The sequence below is a fragment of the Phaethon aethereus genome, assembly GCF_964289735.1.
Source record: "Phaethon aethereus genome assembly, chromosome: 1".
Classification (NCBI taxonomy): Eukaryota; Metazoa; Chordata; class Aves; order Phaethontiformes; family Phaethontidae; genus Phaethon; species Phaethon aethereus.
This window is the reverse complement of record NC_138575.1, coordinates 100,566,964-100,591,463: the sequence shown is the minus strand read 5'-3', so window position 1 is coordinate 100,591,463 and position 24,500 is coordinate 100,566,964. Positions and strand designations below refer to the sequence as shown.

Sequence of the window (24,500 nt, the reverse complement as noted above, 5' to 3'; positions counted from 1 at the left end):
GGAACGGTATTGAAGGAGGATGAAAAAACACCCTAAAGACTCCCACATTTCCTTAAACCAGATGAATTTGAGAGGAAATTTATCCACAATATTATGGCCAGGCTCATCTTAAATAAGTTCATTTTATGTTCAGAGCATTCTTGAAATGGGACAAGAGCTAAAGAAGTCCATGCCCTACAGTTAACAAACACAGTATCGTAAGTACTATGGACTGAATATTTCACTAGTGACACCAAGAGCCCATGCATAGAGAAACCATTGTTCTCACATCAAAAATATATTTTAACTCTATTTCTAAATAAGAAGAGATAAAATTCATTTGGTTTCAAAAAGTAGACTTCAGGTGATTTATTAGAGGCAGTAACTACTACAGATGGGCTTGTACTACTGTGGAGTTTACTGGATTCATGTTTAGGATATTAAACAATTTAGGAACAGCAATCTCATGGCATGGTTCAATCTTCTTTCCAATGTGATTTCTGAAGCATGCTTTGTGGGAAGAACATATCCAAACTATTGACATTATATTTCAAATCTCATCCAAATATCAATCCTATACAATCATATCAGGCAGATTTCCTCACTCTTGCAAAAATCCTGGTTATTTAAATTCTTGTCACAAGCTAGCACAATATATTTAATATATAATAAATTTCTGTTCTCAGAAATATATGATAAACACACAGTCAAAATCCAAGGGTATCAATCTCAGTTTCAGCTATCAAACTTTTGGAAAGAAGGGTCTAAAATAAAAACATTTATGTATTTTATGTGTTTTGTTTTCAACCTATAGCTCTTGGACCACTTCTAAGATACTCTGTAAAAGCTAATTAAGAAAAGGAAGTCCACAGCCAAGCTTAAATTCACTATCTAGATAGCTGCTTTTCCAATGGAAAAAAAAAAAAAAAAATCAGAATCTGAAAATTAAAAAAAATGCTGAAAAACACTAATTCATGCTGTTGCAGGCTTTCTGTGTTATGCTGGACTGGTAAAAAAAATTCTAGTATGCAAGGTGTTCAGGGAAACAACCCATCTGTCTCCCTGTGTTTATTAAAAGCACACTGAGTGCAAAATAAATATTAATAAAATTATAACTGTCATTCTCATTAATAGCAAAAATATTACTCTACCAGACAAAAAGATAATCTATATATCTCAAAGTAGATCAAAGATATGTGCATTTACACTTAAATAATAATATATGGTGACATTTCAAGTACAGACCCTCAGCTCCACATACTCACAAGCCACTCCATTAAACCTGTGACAGATACTTACTGGGATAAATCCATACGGGGCCTTTATGAATGCCCTGTGTGTGCATTGCTGGTCTTATTTTTCATTTTTATTTAGGTTCACTAAGTCTCTTTTTCTCATAACTGTGATAAGCAGGCAGAAGCTGGGAAGGCTGCCCTTCGTGGTTTTGTCTGCCAAATGCCCCTCTAGAAGCACCGCTGATTAATTCCCGTACGCCACGCGCCCTTCCCAAAAGGTAGTCCTAGCCCAGCCGCGTCACATTTCTATAGCTCGCTAAGCTGATGGCTGAGGATACATCAATTTTGCTTGGACAAACTCAAATACAACATTTAAACAAACTAAGAACCAACAAGTTTTGGGTTGGTCATAAGCATGCTCACAGGGAAAACGTGAATCTGTTCATCTTTATTTTTTAGCTACCTCCCATCTCACATATTGATACCTCGTTTGAGTATTTGCTGTTGATTGAATATTCAGCTCAGCGTAAAACTTCAAATATACAGATTTGCCATGCTTCATTACAGCTGAGTCAGTATTTATGGTATAACATGTTAAAAAATACTTAATAATGATGTTTTAAAATGTCATCGTTTCCATGCAACAACTCTAGAGAAGGTAAAACATCTTTGTTACCAGCTTTGCTTCTTCCTTCAACAGAAAGAAAATCTCACAACAGTTTCAGAGAAATTGTTGTATGTGCATACATGTACACTTGATCACACGTGTACACACAGGATGATATTTTGGCAATTAAGGTATTTCTAAAGGGATGCTACATGAGACTATTCCTCTGCTCTTCTTGCTCTGTCCAGATTGTTAAATAAACAAACAAATGCAGTACAGTGTGAAGATGGGAGAGTTACTTACTCATGCATACAGTTGTCCTGAGCCTTCAAAGAATTAAAGTGACCTTCAAAGCCGATCAGATGGAGCCATTCACAGAACCACTAACAAAAGTTTAGCATCCCTGTGAGATAGACCTACTCCTTCCACTTCAATTTAGATCAGAAATACAGCAGATGACTCTGGGCTATTAGGTATGAACTGAGTCCCCAAACAGATCGATTTAAACTTTATTCAAAACAGAGAGCCAAAACACGGCCCTCTGGGAGAAACAAAAGTCAATGGAAATCCATCCATGAAGAGATAAATGTAGAAGTGAAACATTTATGCATAACTCCTAACTGCCTAATATCCGTAGCCTGATACAGACTAATGCCAGTAGAATTCTTTGTCAGGGGAGCATTTAGTCAAACAATTCATCAATATTTAGTCAAATGTTACAACAATAGGTTTGTTTCAAACCCAGCTGTACCTTTTCAGTTAGTCAAGTTAGTCTCACATTAATTCATCCTTTTGTTTTTTTCCTCAGACAGGTACAAACTTAAAAACTTTACTAAGTATCTAAATTAAAATATCTTTTAAAAAGCTTTTTTTTCTTTTAAAATTAAATTTTTCAAAAATATTTGATTGAGTCACATGGATTAACTTGGCTACTACTTCACTTGTACACCATCAGAATCCAAGCCACCAGAAAACTGAAAGTATGATGAACAGCAGGGGGGAAGAAATGGATGTTTATTGGGCTAGTATCACACCTTTTTTCCTTTTTAACCTACTGTTTCAGGGGGGGTTGCAAACACTTTGTATCTTAGTGTTTCAGGTTCTAGTTGCTTATCTTGCATTGAAATACACCACAGATGTGTTTCAGAAAGCAACTGAGATAAGCAATGTGCTGTGGTATCCATTTCCACACTTTTCTTCTCCTCTCACAGAAAAAATGGAGAGGAGCTGATGAAGAACTAGTGCATCATGTCTCGCATGATACCATTAGACAGGAACAGTTTCCAGAAAATGACCTCCCTTACAATACAAAAATTGCTGTGAAGAAGATGATTTTTTTTTTTTTTTTTTTACAGGACGGATTTAGCCTTGTCAGATTTATGACATATTCCTCTACAGAATATTTCTCAACACTGAGCATTTAGCGGTCCTTTTACTGTTGACTGGACTGTCTTTAATTTGTTTGCCATGAAAGAGGTTGTAGCTCGCGCAGGATAGAAGTGAGCACTCCAAAGCATCCACATCTTCTCTGCTGTAGCTTGTGTAAATGACTCACCTGACCTACATAAACATACCTTTCCTGAAGAGGCTTCTGAAGTGCTATACGCCACCCACAAGCCACAGTAAGGACCAAATTATTAATTTCAAAAAGCCAGTTATTTTTTCAAACGTTTCTACCCTCCAGATCAGCATAAAACCTAGTCTATTACTCTTAAGTATTCAGAACAATGACCTTGTCCCTGAAGTATTTCAGTGTATCGAGACGCCTGCACCCCGGAGGACAACAGCAGGTACCCGAGGTTAACACCAGTGACTACTCACCGAGGCTTCCCTCACAACCATCCTACTAACGTGTTATTTTAACAAGCTGTTTCACTTCCCTCCTTCAACTGAAGTGCCAGGAGGAAGCCCGGCCCCAGTGGGGCTGGCAGACAGACCCCTGCCCCTTGGCTTATGCTCGATGTCAGTTTTGCCTGTGCAGCTGTCCTGCACCCCGCGGGATCAGCTGGCTGGCGGGGGACAGACAGGAGACCTATTAGCACCTCCGCAGCTTAGGCCAGGCTGCTTGATTACAAATTCATTGAAATTAATTAATTTTTAATTTCACACTAACCTCAGCTATTATAAATCAAGCCAACCAGGCCAGGGAAGCATTCACTGAAATATGAAACTGTCTGTCAAAGAAACGCCTGATCACAGGTTCAACTTCAGCAATCTGTCACTTGAGAGACGAGAAGGAAGCAAATTACTTTTCACAGAAATTATTAGAAAATATTGCCTTGATTAATTATGCTGTTTCAGAGGGCACAAAAGGAGAAAATACTATACCAGTTCTGAGCTCTAAGCCAGGGTCTGGTATTCCATCCTGCTGAATGGTTTAATCATCTGGGGGAAAAAAAAAAATTCTATTTTTTTAACCTCTTTTTTCAAATAAAGGAGTAAAACTCTTTTACACAATAAAAATAATGAAAAACAATAGAAAATATTAACATCCCTGTATGCATGAAAGTAATATCTAGGCTCTTCATAGATGTTTTCCTCACTGTCCTCAGACTTCTGCCATAGCTCCAGGGAAAAGGAAATAATTGTACTTCAGATATTGACAGATTTTATAAAGATTCACTTGATATCCTTCTTCCTGCCTTCTGGTGCTATGTTAACATGAAGCAGTTACTTATCAAATACATCTCTACAACAGGAACAGGTTTTCAGTTCCATCAGAATTAAATCTCATGCAAGATAAACCACCTCCTCTCATCAACAAAATTCGGGGCGGGGGGGAGGGGGGTGGTGGTGCAGTGTTGCTTGCTTTCTAGTTTTTGAAGCTCAGATCTATTGTCTTGGAAGTATGAATTCAAACCTTGGTTAGACCTGGTCTGACCACACCGGAGTAAATGGAAGAGTAACTACTTTCATAAACTCTGAGCATAAACCTGAGTTGGTCCAAATATTACTCTTTTAATATTCATATATTGGGCCCCACTAAGCGATACTATAAGAAATATGGCAATGAATATGATGTATTCAGCATACCTGTAAAATATCAGTTAATTTTAGACAAACAGACAAAATGTGACTGAGCCCATAGACCACCTACATTACTCCTTTCTTTCTCTACTCAACATGCATTTTGCATTCACTTCTACTTATTTTAAATGCCAGTTTGCTGCAAATAAGGTTACTTTGCTTCTTAAAGATAAAATTTCATAGCCAATACCCTTACAAATGTAAGGACTACTACAAGAAGTACTGTACCAAATAAGACCAGACGTCCACCAAGACTTCTGCCCTTACTGGACCATCCCTCTAACTGCCTATGCCTGACGAGTATAACAACAAGACAAATGTTTTGATGCTTCCTCAGGATATTTTCCTGGACTCCAGCTATTTGTCGTAAAGGGACTTCCTGAGCCAGGGAAAGTGCCTTTGTATTTAATAACCTTCGATAGATTTTTCTTCTATCATTTTTTATACAGTCACTTTTTGAATACATGTACATTTTCAGCTCCGCAGTGTCTCATGGCAAGCAGTCCCATAAATTAAAGTGCAATAAGACAGTGACAAAACAGGTTTAAGGAAGTAACTAGAGATATCCTCTAGAAATGTGACTAGTAAAGCACTGCCCCACATCCTAACATATTATTCATCATTTACACTACTTGGTAATGTAGGAAGTTGGAGGAGTATAAAACATTTATTGTGATTATTTTCCATATCATGTCACCTGCAAAACTAAGAGTATTCATTTCTGAGAATCTAAATTGCCTGAGCTTGAAAACATCAAAACGAGAAAACTTCTAAAAATCAAGGTCATTATATGGATGTCCAGCATTTGAGCATGTATACGTGGAAAGGATCCGACTTTTTTTTTTTTTTTTCTTCTATATAGAAAAGAAATGTAGCAGTTTTACAATCTTAACCCTGGTCCTCCTAGGATAGAAACAGAAGATTCAGTGGAAAGGTGAGACTTTTCTCTTTCCCGGGAGATTAAATTCTCACATCAAGCTTTGTTGGCCCTAGTATTTAATTTCAAATTTAAAAGTCAATGATACCTTTACTAATGGTACCAATTATAGCAATTTAAAACTACAATACCTTTAAGAATAGGGAAGTTAGCCCTGATTGAATTTTGCTCCCCTTCATCTTTGTAGAGAGATGTTCAGTAGGAGGATTCAGTATTTGAAGCAGGAAATGTATCTTTTCCAAAACCAGAACGACTTCAAAGCTAATCAGACATATAAGATTATAGCTGATTGGAAAATCCTTCACCAAACAATTTTCTGCTCAAAAATACTGTTACATCAAGATTGAAATCCCTTCTCAAAACTGCCAAGATGTGTGCATGTGCATACATATTTGGGTGACAGTGAGAAAGTAAATGAACAATCTATGCTTAAGCATACAAGCCCAAGAATGTAATCCAAAAAAATAGGGTTACTGGAAGCTTACCACCTGGTATTTCAAAAACACTCATTTTCTGAGTGTGTTTAAATCATGGATTCTGATATTCTAACCTGTTTCGTATTCCTCACATACACTAGCCCTACACTGTCAGCTGGAAAAAAACATTGAGCTGTTATGACAGTATACGCATGAGGCACGATCTTTCTGTACGGATAGGAAAGGAGAGAGTTGAAAGACTGCTCGCACCCGCATATGATATTTCAGTAAAATTATTGAGCTCTGCCACTGTTACAAACAGCTCAGTTGCAAATGTGTGCAAGTGCGTTTCATAGCTGTGCCAATTACGTACGTGTACGCTGCATGCATGTAAATATAGGCACAAACACCCAAGGTAGGTGTTTGTGCTGCTAAAAAGCTCTGCTCTGAAACACATACACACAAGCAAATTTAGACACTCGAAGAACCCTCACTGCTGCCAACAAGCTCCTAGGATGAGCAAGAGTACAAAAGATGAGTGAAAACTGGGATCCGTAGAAGCACCGCAGCTCACCACTGAACACTGACATTTAGCTACTTGGCAATTCCTCAGCAAATTCATAACAACAAGAAGTAAGGCGGGGGGGGGGGGGGGGCGGGGCGGGACACGACAGGAACAAGAATTAACCCTTTCCAATATCTTCTTTGTAAGTATTTAGTGTTACATGTCGTAACTTTTCATGTTCAACTTTATTTTATTGGATTCCATTTCTTCTTGAATGACTGATTTTTCTTTGCACAAAATACCTAAAAGATAAACACAGAAAGGTTAAAGACAAAAACAACAGGAATGAAAGACAGGCTATATTGTCAAAGAAAAACACAGAAATGTAAACACTACTGTTTCCTACAAGCAGCTACAAACCTGCCATTAGGACGAGAGGAAGAGATTATTCCATCTCAGAGTACAGATGTCCACTTATGTGAGGGAGGAGGGGAGATGAAAACAATTATTCTTATATTTCGCATTATCCGAGTACTCTAATGTACCTTGACCTCCAGAATGCTTTCCTGGTAGAGCCTGAGTGGCTTAGGTGGTGGTTGCTGTTTTTTAAAACAACTGTCCACAATAAATTTTTTCATCTCTGTATGTTTAAAGTGTATTGGCCTGAAGAAGCACAGTAGGTGAATTAATCAGAATCATTTAGGTTGGAAAAGACCTTTAAGAAATAATACGTTTGATTTGAAACTTAACCTTCAAAACTGAAGTCCAAGTAAAGCGTTTGCCAAAACTCAAAATGTTAGACCCTTTGCTAAACTTTTATCTTATTTTGTAGAATATTAATTAGGAATAGCACCCATTGTATTCATAAATAATTTAGTGAGCAAATAAAAGCAATGCTTCTTCTGTAAGTCAATAAGCAGACAAACTATGAAAGTTAAACGTACTAACTGCCCTCAGGCAAAGCCATTTTAGGAATGGCAAAAATCAGCTCACTTCTGTTGCAAGGGGCTTTCTCGTATGATCTCAGCCATAGTGATACTCCATTTATTCTCTTTCATTGCACACGGAGGAAAAAAAAATAATCTCACTTCTGATTTGCTTCAAAGCTAGATATTTTCCTCCCCTGAGGAGGTTTAAACACACATTGTGAGCTTGGTCTAGTAATCATTCAAAGCAAAATTCTGACTTGAGCCCGCAATAGCTTTGTCTGCGTAAGGACCACAGGCTTGGCCTCTTGTGAATACTTTCACTTAATACTGAAAGGCTTCATTGTTTACTGTATTACCAGAACATGCATATGAGCTTATAAATGGGAGGCATTTATCAAACAGTGATGAGGTGGCCACGGTTCATGAAGCAAGCAGAGAGATGAGACTCAAGAAATCTGGGTTCTGTTTCTCACTGGACGACAGATTTATGTGACCAAGCAACTGCATCTTTTCCTATTTTAATACTCTATTTGTAAACTGTAAATGATATTTTATTATGCTGCAGAGTGTTTTTAGATTAATGAATTAAATTCCCTGATTGATCATTACACAAAGAGACTTCTCCGCAAATATAATCATCAGCACAATGAAATATGAATGAGACACTACTCAATAAGCTGCAGGGGAAGCAGGAAACCTCTCATTTAACAGAACTAAAGTATTACAACATCAAGTCATCAAGTTGTGTTTTAGTCTACCTTCACTAAAAAAAAATTTTCTACAACCATCAAATTTTGCAGCCCTTATATGGAAGGCCAATTTTACCAAATAGAGAAAGAAAAGAAGTATATAGGTAACTTGAGCCCTTACAGGGACGTAGCCTCTCATGACACTTTTGGGGCGTAGCATGCCCACTCCTCTTTGAGTGGCCATGCACCTCAAGCCCTTTGAGCTTACAGATGTTTTTGCTTTAGCGGCATCTTTACGGCAGGATTGCTGCCTGCCCCTTCCCGTGGGTCCCACTGGTACCCTCACAGTCCTCAACCCTCTCCCCAGCACAGGGCTCCGGTGTGCCTAGGACCGAGGCAAGCCCAACGCAGGACAGCTCAGGCTGGCAGCACATCAAAAAAGAGCTCCCAAAACTGGGAAGTCACTTCTCTAGCGTGCACCTCTGAAACCCAAAGCAGACAAGCTGCAGTCAGGTCCGAAAAACAGCAGACTGGCTGTTTCTGTACCAAGAAGGACCTGCTCTCTGAACACTGACAGAAATTGCACTACAGTAATCTTTTAAACACACTTTAAACAAGAATAACACATGATGGAAGATGTCAGAAAGTAATAAACAACCCTATACTTGGAGAGTCACCTCCCCCTGGAAAAGCCCCAGGGGTTATATTTACCAGAAATGCTAGAAGCAATGATTTTCCTAAGTGAAGAGGAAGAGCTGCACCCAGACAGTTCCTAAGCATTGTTTGAATCCAGGTGATAAGAAAAGGTCGTATCAACAGTCAAGAAAAACTATGCAGTATGTGTGAGTTATACAACCACCGGACACTGAAGAAAGAAAAGAAGGGGGGGGGGGGGGGGGAAGGAAATGGGTGTAAACAGAAGAAAGAAGGCAAGAAGCAAATAAAAAGTAGGTTATGAAACCAAGTCACAGAGAAGCTTGCAGGAGAGCCCAGAAGATGCACCCTGAGGTGCAGGTGAGAATTCAGGTGTGGAGCAGGAGCAGCACCAGGGCATGGCAGCCCTGACCAGCTGAAGCCATTGCCTCCAGCTGCGTGGCGACCCGCAACGGCTATACGCATACAGACACAGTATTAGAAAGAGCCTTCATTTTTCCCCCTTCCAAAAAAAGGATGAAGTCATGTATGAAATTTGCTTGCACGGCAACACCGTGCCGGGGAAAGTAGTCTCTTTCATCTGTGCAATCAGCAGTCCTGGAGGACGGTGGGGCAGCTTCGCTCCCGCTGCCACCTCGGAAGCACCACAGCACCGCAGGGGACGGAACCGCCGGGTGAGCACCTCAGCTCAACGAATCTACAAGGAACTGAGGGAAATCACTCATATTGCAGAATTAAAGAAAGAGAGTGAGCAAGAGACTGCAACTTAAAAAGAGAACAGTAAAAAATATGTAACGTTTGTGAACAAAGCTGAGAAGGCACAAACTATAAAGCATTAACAAAAGCCACCCATTCGGTTCATAATAATTTACTGCATTACTTGAATAAGTCTTTTCAAGCAGTGCTCTATGATGAATTATGAGCTTTCCTCAGGGTAAATCAGACTAAAACAGCTGTCAAAAAAAAAAAAAAGTAACTGAATCACAGTTCCGACTGAGCCCAGCAAACAAACGTTTTTTTGGCTACAGACACCAGAGCTTCTAGGGGGCTTCAATAACACTAATACTTAATTTCCTCAACAAGTTTTGATTCTTTTCGCTGCATGTGCCTTGGTAGCTAAGACTTTAAAATACATTTTTAAAACAGACCTCCCACATTTAAAAGCATCAAAGTTTGTCTCTCTTCATCAATTCAGTTAAAGCCACATAAATTCAGGTTCTTTTTGCATTAGCACTATATGTTTCAGGTTAACTGTGCAACACTTGTTAATGCTTTTTAACATACCTCGCATTAGGCAAAATTCCTCTATTGCAAGTTTTGTTCCTTGGCATTACCAGCAAGGCAATATATTATGTGGCAGCCGTGGCCTGCGAGCCAAAGACTTCCCCTGGTCATTAAGCTTAGTTCATGCAGACTGCTGGCCCCAGCGTGGGGTCATCTAGCCTGATCCAGCAGCTTCTGTTCAGGTTAAGATGGAGCATCCCATGCTGGGACAAGTAGCCTCTTCAGGCTTCACCCCCATGGTTTCCATATGTTTTCAAATAAATCTCCCTGTCCTGTATTTTATAAATTACTCTCTGAAGACATGCAAAGCAAGTGAAGGCCAGACTTTCAGTTCTTCTCTTTGTGGGATGTATCTATGTATTTATACATATCTGTACAGAGATATACGTATAGGTATGACAGAGAAAAAATATATATCAAGCAAAAAGAGGGGAAAAAGGACAGTTTTTCTTTTAAGGCATTGAAAGGACTTATTTGACCCAGAAGATCAGACCCAAAGTCCTCAGGCATACTAGAAGTTCAGTCCTGCGAATGTAGTATTTTATGCAAATTTCTAAATTATAGGGAAAGAGCATGACAGTTGCAAACCATTTCAATATAGTGCTAATTGATGCATTTTTCATGCACATAGCTATAATGAAACTGATCACGGGTACTCCGTAAAATACAAACCTGAAAGCAATAAAAACAAAGCCTTCAGGTTACTGTAATTCTTCTGTAACAAGACATGCATGGGCAACTGGTGGTATTTTTTGTAACCGATAACAAATACTTATTTTTTAAAAAGCCTTGATGTACAAACATGCCATTAAGTTTCTTACAATTACCCAGTATACACAAAGCTAGCAGAACTGGAACCTGAATAATGAGAGTTGTAAAAACACCAGCTATGTGTACATAGCTATCTGCATTCTAACCTAAGTTTAAGCTGGACCAAATTATACCCACAAGTACACAACTATTGCAAATATTTGTGCTGGTGAAACTCAGTTGCTGGTTTTTTTGTAAGACACTACTTTTAGATCAAATACTTGCTAAAGAACCTCTGTAATTACGTATTTGTTTATTGAATGGATCATTTGAAAGCTGGACTCCATCTATTAGTAAAATCACATGGCCAATTGCATTTGTTTTCTAACTGAATAACATGCACTCAAATTAGAATCACACAAATGTTACATACTTCATTGAAATCTTTATAAGTTCATGATGATGTTACTTATTGAGGCTAGCTAACTGGAATCTAAAAGAACACCACTTGAATAATATTATTAGCATATCAACTGTCTTGTATTTTAAATTACAATATAGTACACAGTGGTTTTTAATGACTGACAAAGCTAGAGACCTTCACTAGATAAATTGGCCAAACAATTGATTCATTCCTAATTTTGCAAATTTCATAATCTGATTTGTAAGTTATTTCACAAATACAAAAAAAAAGAAATTTATTCACTGATTTATTGTACTGCTTTCCCTAAATGTAGAGCGGTATGTTGCTATTTAAGAGGAACAGCATTTTGTCAAAAAGCCACATGTTCTCATCTGTCCAAGAATTTCTTATTGTTTGAAATGCTTGGCTTCTTCCCATCAAACCAATGGGAACTTTGCAACTGATTTCAGAGACGGCATGAGCAACCCCTATATGCAGTTGGAGACTTTACACATAAAACGCAAAGACAAAAGAAAAAATACACTCCACCGGGCAACCATTCCCCCAAGCCCCACCTTTAGAGAAGGTGAAAGCAAGCTTTGCTGATGAGGAAAGCATTCCTCCTCATTCAGGCCACTGCCATTTTCAGCTGACAGGCTCCAGCGTGCCATCATCTGTCTCTGTCACAGGTCCCACCGACTCCTACCGAGAGCCAGCAATGAGCATCAATCCTCAGCCAAACAGCCTGCCAGCTATTTGAGATGGGAAGGCTGGCTTTCTCTACCCACCCGCTCCCTCTTACCAAAACAGGAACACAGTAGACAAGCATAAAAAAAGCCGCCTGTGCAAAGGTCTGCAGGTCCATCACAGCACGAGAAGGTGAAGTAAAAAGTTATGTCAACAACAACCAAGAAAAAAAGTGAATGCTTTGATGTTATGAGTAGCTGCTGATGCAGAAGGTGAGGCACGCTGCGTGCACCGCAGCCCCTCCTCCTGCCTTCCCCACACATGCCCCCACTCCTTGGGGAAAAGTAGCCACGGAGCCACTGGTCATTTTTACCACTTTTCACTTGAACTCCTCCAGAACGAACAAACCTTTTTTTTTTTTTTTTTTAGGAAACACCTTACTAGGAGTTATGAAAGCCTTGCAAGCATGCTCTCGATGACTCTCCATGGGACTCTAATAAATGTTTTATACCTCTATCAATAGTTGTCTTCATAAACCTTTTTTTTCTCCAATCTCTATACAAAATCGCAGTCGTCACACCTTTTCATGTTTTCAACTTGACATAGAGGAAACTCCTAATGGGACCTGGCGTGAATGATTCTGCTTACATCCAAGAACCTCCAATATGTAACAGTCAAGTTCATCTAACTCCATACTTCTTCATAATTACTATAGGAAGGAAAGAATAATACATTTTCTTTTTCTTCAACTAGCAACTTCCTCAGATTACTGCAGGACATGACTGTTACCCAAAAAGAGTGAGTGTTTTTAAACTGCTTGCAGAGACAGTATGCAACATTGTATTTACTCTTTGGTTTGTTTTTAAAACAACCTGTGGATACCCTCAGATTTTCAGCTCATAGAAACAGTCCACAGAAAGACAGCAAACACATCATCAAGCACCACAAAACAAGCTGCAGTGCCCCAAATCAGATTTACAATCCATAATAAAAAAATAAAAGCCATGACTGTATCAAAACACATCATCTCTAAGATGTCAAGAGCATTTCCAAAGTCCCAGCTCACAGCAAAAGCAAAGAATTTTTTACAGAGTCTCCCAAATGAGCCTAAAAAACCAGACGTAATCCCACAGTACAATGAAGACATAACCTCGTGTTCACATGTGTTTGGGCAGGGGGGCTGGGAATCTGATAGACTTGACCAAACCAATCCAGGGAAAAAATCCCCTTCCTACCCTCGAATCTAGCGAAAAGATTAATGTAGAAGGGGCAGAACATGGCATCAAAGGTGCCTATGAAAAGTCAGCTTGGAGGAGCATCAGTATCCTTGAGCTACACCTGATTGCTAGCGGTGGCCCATCCAATGCTTCAGAGGAAAATGAAAAACAACTCAAAAGCCAAATTACATTACAGTGGAAAAAAAATCCTTCCAAACAGTGTAAATTTTAAAGCATGGGCTGCAAATAATATAGACAACAAATAGACAATAGTTTATGAAAAATTATTAAATCAGTATGCTTTTTATTCTACTATCTTTTTGAGAGAATTATAACCTGGCACTCCTTTCTCTAGTAGAAAGAAACGACTTATGCCACCACATATGTACTCATGAATGCAGTGTCATATATTGTATATATGGTACTGCATTCATGAGTAATATATTTAAATATTACCTGCCATACAAAAAGAAGAAAACACCTGTAGATTGGATGATTGTTTCAACCTGGTGGATGTGCAATCTGGGGTTGCACATCTGGGGATCTCATGTTAACATGCAAGTATGAGGTAACAGCTTGACTGCTATGAGTGCAAGATAGACAAGAAAGCTTCCCAACAGATGGATAACTGACAGGCTATAAAATAATCCCTAATTATAAAAGAGTTTGGGATAGGTGGCATGCCTGGGTTTTAAGGCAGTCATTTAAACGTACTGGCCCTAGAAAGTAATTATTGCACAGAAAAACAATGTACTCTGTTCCAAAGAAGCCCTTAATCCATGTTTAAACAAGCTCTGTACTAAACAGACTTGTGCCTGAACACCTGCTTTTACCACAGGATTTGGAGAGTTTTGTGTGTTTTTCAATTACAAGACTAATATTTAACTTTTAGGGGGAACCGTAGGGTCTACTTGTTCAGGGATGAGATTAAGAATTCAAAGGTTAGGTTGTTATCACACTGCAGATGCGAATCAGAAGTAAAACTAGAAATCTGAGTGAAAACTAACGCGATCTGTATTACAATCACTTCTCAGACTTGCTGTGGATTAGAATGGATGAGCAGCACGGCTGCTGCATGGGGGGTGAACAAGGATTAACTCCTACTCGGCCCAAAAACCTTCGCTACCCTCTTCCTCCGGCCCTCTGATACCCTCCTCGTCACTGCCGTGCGCACGTGGCGAGAGAGGGCAGAGACCGGGAGGACTCGGGACCTCCCCTGCCACAGCCCAGCTCCGCACACACCTCCTCCCTATATATATATATATATATATATATGTATATATGTATGTGTGTGTGTGTGACCACTGGCAAGTGCTTTATCTCACGTCCCTCTATTAAGTACTCTGCTGAGCAGGGCTAAGCCCAGGGGACAGAAGGCTCTTTGAATCACTATAGCAGGAAAAAACAATCCACTAAGTTCAGGACAAGATGCATCCCTTTGGCTTCAAAGTTGTTTCCATAATTTCTGAGCCACTGCTAGGTACATACTCAGAGCTCTTGAAAATTCAGCGATGTAAGGAAATACCAAGGAAACATTCTTAAAATACTGGCCAGAAGAGAATCAGGCCATTTGCCTTCTTCTGATGGGAAGGCTCTTGAGAAAACAACAAACCTCTTCTAGACTGCAACTTCATTTAGACAGTGCTGATTGAAACACAGGAGATGTGTCCCCCTTTACTGTAGTTCAGAGCAGCTTTAAATCTTCCAGTGTAACACACTCATTACAATTTTATTATTTGCAGACCAGTTCCACCATATAGCCAAGCACAGACTTCAAACAGTCACCACATTTTTCCCCTCTGAAACTGGAATATCTTTTTAGAAGTTAGACACAGAGCAAACTTGCAGAGACAGTCATCTTCCTTTAAAGATGCCATTAATCATACTCCTGTCTGAACTCAAATCAATATCCTTCCCTTTCTCATATAAGGGCCTCTTACTACTTAACTTTTTTTTTTTTTAAATACTAACTGCAGCATTTAGGTTTCAATGAAGCAATTACATAGGCATATTTTACTTACCATGGTAAATTTTTCCCTCCATTCTTATCTCTCCTCTTGTTCTCTTTCTTGCTCTGACTCTTTTAAAAAAAAAGTCTTTAGCTTGCTTTCTTCCACCATCTGCTGTGGTTAGTGTGGGTAAAGAAAAGATATAGAAGCTGATTCCCCTTTTACTGTTAATTCCACTGCCTGTTCAGCCCCTCACACAGTATGAGAAATGAGACCATCATTGCTTATTAAATGTCATGCACAAGTAGGAATTACATGTCTTTCTAATTCCATCCCGTGTTAACAAATACATACTTGTACGGCCTTGAAAAGAAAGCTATGGACACCCCACCTCCATAGTTAAAGTCAGAGAGGTTATACGTTGTATAAAAATGGCAGCTTAATGAACGGTCTATTAATGAAACAGAAGGTTCATTAGCTGTCGTTAACTGAGATGTCTGAATGTTTTCTTCCTCTGCTCGTATGTCCTGCTTCCTACCCAACTCCTTCTTTTCTTTTTTTCAGGATGAACACTAGTTTTGCAGCTGGAACACTGATCTCATGTTTACGGTTAATACACCTTGACTTCACTTCAACTCACAATCCCTCAGCCCTGCTTTAGTTTTCCGTATTATTCTTTTGGGAGCAAAACCTGGAAATTCCTAGAACAGATTTGAAGAGCAGCTTGTTAAAATAACTGCCCATACCTGTCATCTCAGTATTAGGATCGCATTACCAAAATAAGAAAAAAAATCCTGTTAGACCCTCAGAGAATTCAAGTTGTTTTGTGATCTAAAGAAGCACATTACAGCAGCTGGAGATGCCCCTGTTAAACTAGGAACTACATACTACTGAATAATTTGCTTGTATTTATTTGTACAATGACTACATTATGCCATTCAATATGAAAGCAAAGGAGCAATTCTTATTTACTGTATCCTACAGCCTCCTACTATTAACGTGACATTAAAAAATGCTACAGAATACATGCATAAATAAAACAATTCTATACCTGCATATCTAAACCTTAGAATTGCCATTACAGAGATTAAGGGACTGTTCGGGTTAGGTCAAATCCTGCATGAGAGAACTCTGTATAAGGTTGCAAAACATCAAAGAGCATGTTTAATATCTGACTTTAATATGTTTGCCGAACTTTATATCTTTTCTTACTTCAGCTGGGTAACAGATGACCATTTCAACGTATTTTACTGCTTTATAATACTCACCTTAGAGATTTTCTTTTTTCTCCTAAGAGAATGAAAGACAATTTTTTTCCTCCTTAAACGACAATTTTGTGACACATTCTCAGGGGGGATGACACAATAAAAAGAGATGCCTTCTTAGAGGTCTTCGAGGCAAGTACACTGTTAGTGGAAAGTTTTTGATCACTTGTTTTTTGGCATTTCTTAGAGCTAAGAGCTGGGTACTTCTGAGTAATTCTTTTTCTCTAATTCACTCTCCGTTAGAAATTCCTGCCACATCAAAGAAAAGAGAGTCTATGTATTTTTTTTTTACCTAGAATTAATTTTTGTGAAAAATTATTCCTCCAAATTGGAGGACAAATGAATTCTTCCTAGGATTTTGAACTCCTGATGACCACCTTACTCCTACACGTAAACTGACCACCACGGCTTAGACTGGACACAGAAAATGACTGCTTTCATTAGGTTTCGTGCTATTCACTTGCTCAACTTACTAGAATTTAAGTATACGTATACAGGCAGTGTTACTTAAGTGAATTCTTAAATACTCTGCTAAAAGCATATGAACTCAGGTATTAGACATCCCCTCTAACAATGCATGTCATTTTGGTTGAAAATGTTGAAGCAATCGTTCTATGAAACTTTGAAATGGTTTTACAGCGCAGAGTGGCCTGGACAGGGTTATGAACAAACGGTATGTTTTTAAAGCCCATAACTCTTTTCTGTCACTTAATCAACATTATTAATAAAAAAATATTATTTCAAAGCAACTAGAAAAGAATTATCATGGGATAAAGTATGATTCAAAAAAAGCATACAGATTGAAAATACCAATGGCAAGTAAAAACGCATTACTTCAACAACATGGTTGAAGAGAATTGTCCTGTATCACTTCTGCAGTTACTCAGGCTTGGCACAGTGTCAACTTTTACCATATGGCTTTTTCTTCCCTTGTTGAAAGTGAATCTTCCTGTCAAAGAGCAGCTGTTCTAAATTATCACATCAAATTTTAACTTTACAGTAGACATCCACTGAACCCATAGATTCACAACAGTGAAATTGTTCGCCTCCTTGACCTACAAAGGATTTGTTGTTGTTTAGGTCTATTTCTGCCTTAGCACAACAGCTACACCAATTGTCAGGGTACCCAAAGCAGGCAGGTACTTAAAATTGAAGCTACAAACGAATTCTAGGCAATCAACTTCTCATCTTCTCTCCCTAAGACGACTGTGAAATCCAAGTTACTATGGTCCTGTTGTGCTACCAAGAATAAAACTGCAATTTCAAATACAAAGAACATGAGACATTACCAACGTAACCCTTGTTATTCAGCTTGTAATTCAAAGAAACAGTTAATTCTGATACTTCTCTTGCAGTCTAAGTGTTTCAATAAAGTCTGATATCAATTACTGGTTATTTAGATGTCTGCCAACAGCATGTTTTGACAACATCTTGTGCTTCACGCTGAGGAGCAGTGGACATATAGAAGATTCTTGTCGTCTTGTACTCATCTTTCAAGATGGTTCTTACCTTAAGAGCATTTTTGTCAAACATTATCAAAACTTAGAGCTCTCACTACAATTGCTCTTTATTAAAGCCTAGTACCAGCTGTCAGTTGTAATGCAAACCCCTGTTAGCCTTTATAAGTTCCACTCTGGAACTAATAAGGGATTGTCAAATGGCTCTATACACAGGCGCGAGTGGCAGAGAAACCGATGGAGAAAGCGTGTTCAGTGAATTCACCCCGACAACACAATCTTTGTGCAACTCTGAGCTAAACTGATATTGAAAGTCACCAAAGACAAGTACAAGCAAAACATGCTCAAGATGATACTATTAATTTAGTTTTTAATCTTTTGAAAAGCCTCCGAAGAAGAGAAGCCCTTAAAACGAAAAGGTTAAGGAAATGCCAGCAAAATCCCTTAGGATTCTCTGTAACAGACAACCATAAGATATTTGCTGTAAAATCCGGTGCAAAAATTCAACAGTAGTGGTCTTAAACATAAAAGTGTCAGAAAATTAAGGCAACAGTTTCTATGTTAAAAAGAGGAAGCAAATGTCTCACACGTACTTGTTAAATTGTAGAGAGTCTGGATCAATATCCAGTATACTCCACTACTTTGGGGAGGGTGTGTTGGGGTCTTTTTGTTTGGGGTTGGGCGGTGCTTCTTGTTGCTTGAAAAGCAGGTGAGAGGACAAGAAAGAAACTGCCAAAATACACACAATGTGGCATAGCAAGCACCACGTCTACGTTGGTAAGAGATCAGGATTGAATAAATATACAGTGCAATTGTATTAAGTTGCATTTTGTGAGTTGTTACCACTTTTGAAAATATTTCATTTTCTGAGTGAACCTTGACAGTTCCCACCTAGTTACAGATACAAAAGTTCAATTCTGAATTACCTAATTATGTCATATTTGGCACTGTAGTACTGAATAATCTGCAGAGAAGTATTAGTAAGCTTTTTTAAAGAACACTAACACTAAGTTCCTAATCACTGAATGTTAAAGCATGAATAGGAATATTTACAATCATGCTTTTGTTTAAATATTTCTATCACAATCTGCAAGAAATTTATTAAAGGTTCTTCTCAAGTAACTACAGTGTACTAAAACAACAGTTTTCTAACTTGAGAATCTGTATAATGTCATATCGATAAAATCTCTTTTCTAGTAATTTCAGAATGCTTCTTTTCAATTTTTGCTTGTCTAGGACATGTGACAAATATGGTCACAAACCATAAGATTCTGCCCAAGAAATTTTGCCTTTAAAATGTGCATTTTAAGTCCATGGCTTATGATTGACAAATCGTAGAATATTTTCAAAATTTGTAACGGTCAGAAAATGTTAATAAAAAGTTGGCTGTGATCTTTCTGAAGTATTCAGTGCAGCATAATCCTTCCCCTATGAAAAATCATCTGGATATCTCTGACATAATTTTCCTAAGAGTTAAATAAATTCTAAGCAGGAAGGTAAATCCTTTATTGTGTGCTCTGTTTATGTACTTATAGAATATAAAGTGGATGAAAACAATGAATATTTTACAAATAAAGTGATTCATAATTTATAGCTGCTGTCATTTTAGTTTACTAGCTTGAAAGATTAAGAGTCCCTTTTAAAAAGCTTCTCTCTTGCTTTTCAAAATCAAAATACTTCAAATGGAAGGAAGAAAATACACATCAAACCTCTGCTTTAAAAAATGGGAGTCCCTAGCTTTTTCAGATTTCATGTAAAAGGAAACTTTCTTAATAGTTCCGTTATTATATGATATATCATATGATCAGTTCCTACATTTTATTAAATATAACTGTCCCTATACAGAGCCTAAGAGGTAAAACCACACACTTTTGTAGCGTAAGCAACACATCCTTGGCTATTTCCAAGGGAAGATGTTATTATCTTTGCAGCTGCAGCAAGCATGTGTGCCGTCTGTTTTCACTTGCACAAAGTTGAGTAGTTCCTCACAGTACCTTTTTCTCTTTACATGTAAAGTTACCTTTTATCTACTGATATAAGTAAAAAGTATATTTACTTATATGCAGAGACCAAATAGTTATTTAAAGTATTGGGGGGGGGGGGGGGGAAAGAAATCTAGATAAATGTTTTTCACCCTTAGTATTAATGATGTTTTACATAATTTTATCTCAAGTACAGCATTCATTCTACTGCAAGAATTAAGCAATGTATGCGATGGTTCAGATTTAGCAGCCACAGATGGCATTCCTTTCATATCTCCATAAACTCAGAGAGAGAATATGATTTAGGATATGCTCACTATGCAACTTGAAGCACTGCATAATTTAGTGTTAGGGGAAATCTTGTGAAGTCATTTTTGCAATAACCAGGCACAGTGGGTGAATTTCACCTCTCCCTCCTTTACCCCCTACTCCCTTTTTTCCCCATCCAATCCACCTGATTAATTACTAAAAATTATATACATGGGGTAGGACTGTTGGATTACATTCTCTTTTTTCTGTTAGAGAAAATGTGTCAGTCGCTTGTGGTTAAAACTTAGAATTTTATTAGTTAGTATTACATAGTAAATTTACAATTCAGACTTACTCAATTCCAGCAACTAAAACTTAGAAACTATACCTTGAAATGATAGCATGCGGAAAATATAATTTTTGAGTCATTCTGTTCAGGCCCACCAATTTAATTTTCCATTTGATAACTGGAGCCACAAAGCTTGTTTTTGGTCTAAAGGGTCACCTGTTGAAAGCACTCAAAAGAACATTGAAGTTCACTCACACTCCCACATCGATAAACAACTACCCACTGCATGTGCGCTTATGAAGTATATCATCATGAAAAATACCGTTCTCCATGTCCAGCTAGTCTTTCTGGAGTGCATGAAATAAACCAACAACAGAAGAGACACATTCAGGATGGAAGAGATTTATTAGTTCAAGCCTGCCAGTGCAGGATTTCCTTTATCATCTGGTTACTGCATTTTTAAAAAACATCTCCTGAAATGAGGCTTCCATTATCAAAGGAGACTTCCAGATTATTACAGAACTGAAGACATTTTTTCTACATTTTTATCCTACATTTTCCCATTTATTTTGATACTATTACTCCAACTAACCAACCTTCACAGCATGAGACTTGTTTCCTCTCTATAGTGTTCAAAACAAAACTGAGCCTAGCTTCTCCACATATAAATCACTCACTGAGTAGGTGATGTGAATGCTCCTTTTCTTTTCTTGATCTTTGAGTAGTTTCAAACACTATATCACTGCATAATCTCCTGGTGTACTTGCAAGTTAAATCGCGCACACAAGCCTCACTGCCCTATTCATAAAGATCACATTGTTTACCTTGACTATGTACAGAGACAGTTAAAAAGGATGAGTAGAGGTATGGAATAATTAGCCTGTCCTCCAAATAAGAAGGCACTAGTAGAGAGGAAAAGTTGGGAAAACAGGTATTAGAGATGAGATATTAGACATGAAAAAGATCTAGAAAATTGTTAATAGAGAAGCTGAAAAGAGAGCAGTTATTTTCTCACTATACAAGGAAAACCTTATCCAACTGACTTAAAACTGAAGGCTTAAAAACAGCAAGAAGATATGTTTTTCACACAAGGCAAGTTATGGTATTCATTGCCATAAAAACTTACAGAGACTAAAATATAAATGAGTCAAAAAATAGACAAGTTAACAGGTGACAGGTCACCAATTCCTATTATACATAGTTTTTTTCTTACAAGACATATCTTAACTCTTAGGAAGTCAACAGCTGACTGGCAGAAGCTTTACAGGTATACCCAGTAAAGCAGCGCTTTATCCAGTTTCTTATATTTTTCCTTAAGAATCTGTCATTAGCCAGTCAGAGAGAGAATAATATGGGAGATAAACCTCTGATCTGATCCACTATGGCTGTTTGACAGGGAACAAATGGAAAAGATGAGTTATCCTTGTTGACTGAGGAATAGCGTGGAGACTATCAGAAAGCATTAGGTTCAGTGTGCTGTTCCAGCCAGTTGTTTTTTCCTAATTAAAACAAATTAAAACATGGTAATTCTAAAAGAGGAGATGCTATAGCAGATGTAGTTTGGACAAAACGGCATGAAGACAACCAAAAAATATTACAATAAGGTTAAACAGACAGGACCATTATGATGCAGTGCTGACAAAGGTGTAGTAACAACCTACAGAGGATGACATATACCATATTTAGTTAGCTAACATATGTATTACCGGGGGGGGGGGGGAGGGGAGTGTGGAAAAAAAAGTATGTGAGTGGCTTTTCCAACATGCTCCCCGACACATCTTACCTTACCTTATACAAACCTACTCCCATCAAAATACTGAACAGGTGCCAAAGTCTTTGCTAGAGGAGGTGGTAAATCTAAAGCTGTTAACCTAAAGTATACCACAAAGACCAGAATTCCTCAAGGTGAGGTATACAACTCCCTTTTGAGAAATCACTTCTCCACTCCACAATAATGAGGACAAGAACATGTATGTTTTTATATGTACATATACACCAATAACAAAAAAAGGCTTGAGCCTTATGTCAATTTTTCATGGTTATGCAGAGAAAAGGAAGCACTCAGTCATAGAATAGATTGGGTTGGAAAGGACCTTTAAAGGCCATCTAGTCCAACCCCCCTGCAGTGAGCAGGGACATCTTCAACTAGATCAGGGTGCTCAGAGCCCCGTCCAACCTGACCTGGAATGTTTCCAGGGATGAGGCATCTACCATCCCTCTGTGCAACCCATGCCAGTGGTTCACCACCCTCATTGTGAAACATTTCTTCCTTTTATCTAGTCTAAATCTAAACCTCTTCTAGTTTAAAAACTATTACACCTTGTCCTATTGCAAGTCATGGAAAATAGTACAATTTGTGTTATTTGGGGGCATGACTATGCCTCAATACTTTTCCAAGTACCAAGAAAAGCTGTTCTGAATGAAATTTGAATAGGCTGATCATATGCCATTAGGGTCCTTTATTTTAATCATCAGCAATAACCTCCTGCTAATGCAAAATGACATTGTTTCCAAAACCAGCAATACGGAAACAAACCAAATCAGAAGTAGTCTGAATGCAGGTTCAAGTAGTGACAGACATTAAGTTGTTGAATGTTTTCAACTACTGGGAAGACGGTAATTTCTATTACTTATTACTCTCTCAAACTTCAACTGAAACATCTTTTTTTTCCTAAATTATACCTTCATTCCAGACCATGTTTGTAACAACATTTTGGATCTTCTTCAGACTCTACAATACTGACTCTACCACCCCTTTGTTGAAAAAAACCCCCCACACACAAAAAAGCAACCAACCAATGAAAAAAAGAAAAAACCACCAAAAACAAACAAACAAACAACCCAAAACGAACCCTTAAACCCCAACACCCTGAAAAAAGGAGAGGAAAGGTGCAGGAGCAGCCTGAAGCCTGAACTCAGAACTGAACTCTTTTTCCAAGCTGTCCAATCCTGCTGATTTACCAACGCTGACAAATGGAAGGTTTTGAATTACTGACTGCTTTAGAGTGCCACTTCAATCACACCACACTGAAAATATTTGATAAATATGACTTCCAATAAAAGTTAGTAAGGACATTGTATGTTAAATCAGAATAAACCAGAAGTACCTGTCACTATTGTTAATGGTTTCATCATATATCACTCCCTTGATCTACAGGTGGTGAGGAAGTAAAAAAATAAAGGGGGGGGGTGGATAAAGAAGGAAAGAGACAGTAGTCCTATGGTCTGATTTTATGCCTTCCAAATCATGTACGATATACTCACACGTGAATCTGAATTCACTCCTAATCTCTGCAGAACTCAGTAGAAGCTGCCTTGCTACCCCAAGCATTTGAGAACATGCTTTTAATAAAGCAATTTGTTTTATTTTATTTTACTTTACCTCAGTTTTTGCTCATTTGTAGTCTGACACTGGAGTGACTGTCTTTTTGTACACGTGTACCTGAAATTCTAAACCAACTGCTTTCAATCATTTACAAAGACGCAGGCTCTATAGTTAGCAAAACTACATAGAGTGGTTAAAAGAGTATCATGAACATTTTAGCATTTTTACACGTAGCTATAGGATGCCCTAGATAAAGCATTTCTGAAAAATAAAATTTCCTCTCCTGGATTCAGCTCTTGACAGAAGAGTTCAACTTGTTTTTCTTAATATCAGTATCTAACTGTAGAAAAGCTTGGTACTCAAAAGACTCAGCTCCCCAGTTTGTTAATTTTGAGTGCAAAACCAATTTAAAAGCTAGTGAAAAGCAAAACAAAACAAAACCAAAACACACTCTTACAACCTTTCCTCCCATATCTCCCTGGCATTTTCTGAGAAAGAAGTCACCTTAATTAGAGCAACAGTTTTTATAACTACCAGGGTATGGTCTGGTGGGCTCCTAGTAGCTCCCTAGAACTGAGTTGTTTGACATAAAGAATGCTGTAGGACCAATGAAAAAGGAATAGGTGCGCTCTCAACTAGGTTCAGAATACTTTAAATTTCTGTTC

The 24,500-nt window shown here is 38.1% G+C and overlaps 1 protein-coding gene across 1 annotated transcript in view; it reads right to left on the bottom strand.

Moving 5' to 3' along the window:
- Positions 1-24,500, bottom strand: part of EPHA3 (EPH receptor A3) — a gene marked incomplete at its 5' end in the record, with an annotated part of 232,300 nt that overhangs the window by 129,960 nt on the left and 77,840 nt on the right. The window lies entirely within an intron of this gene.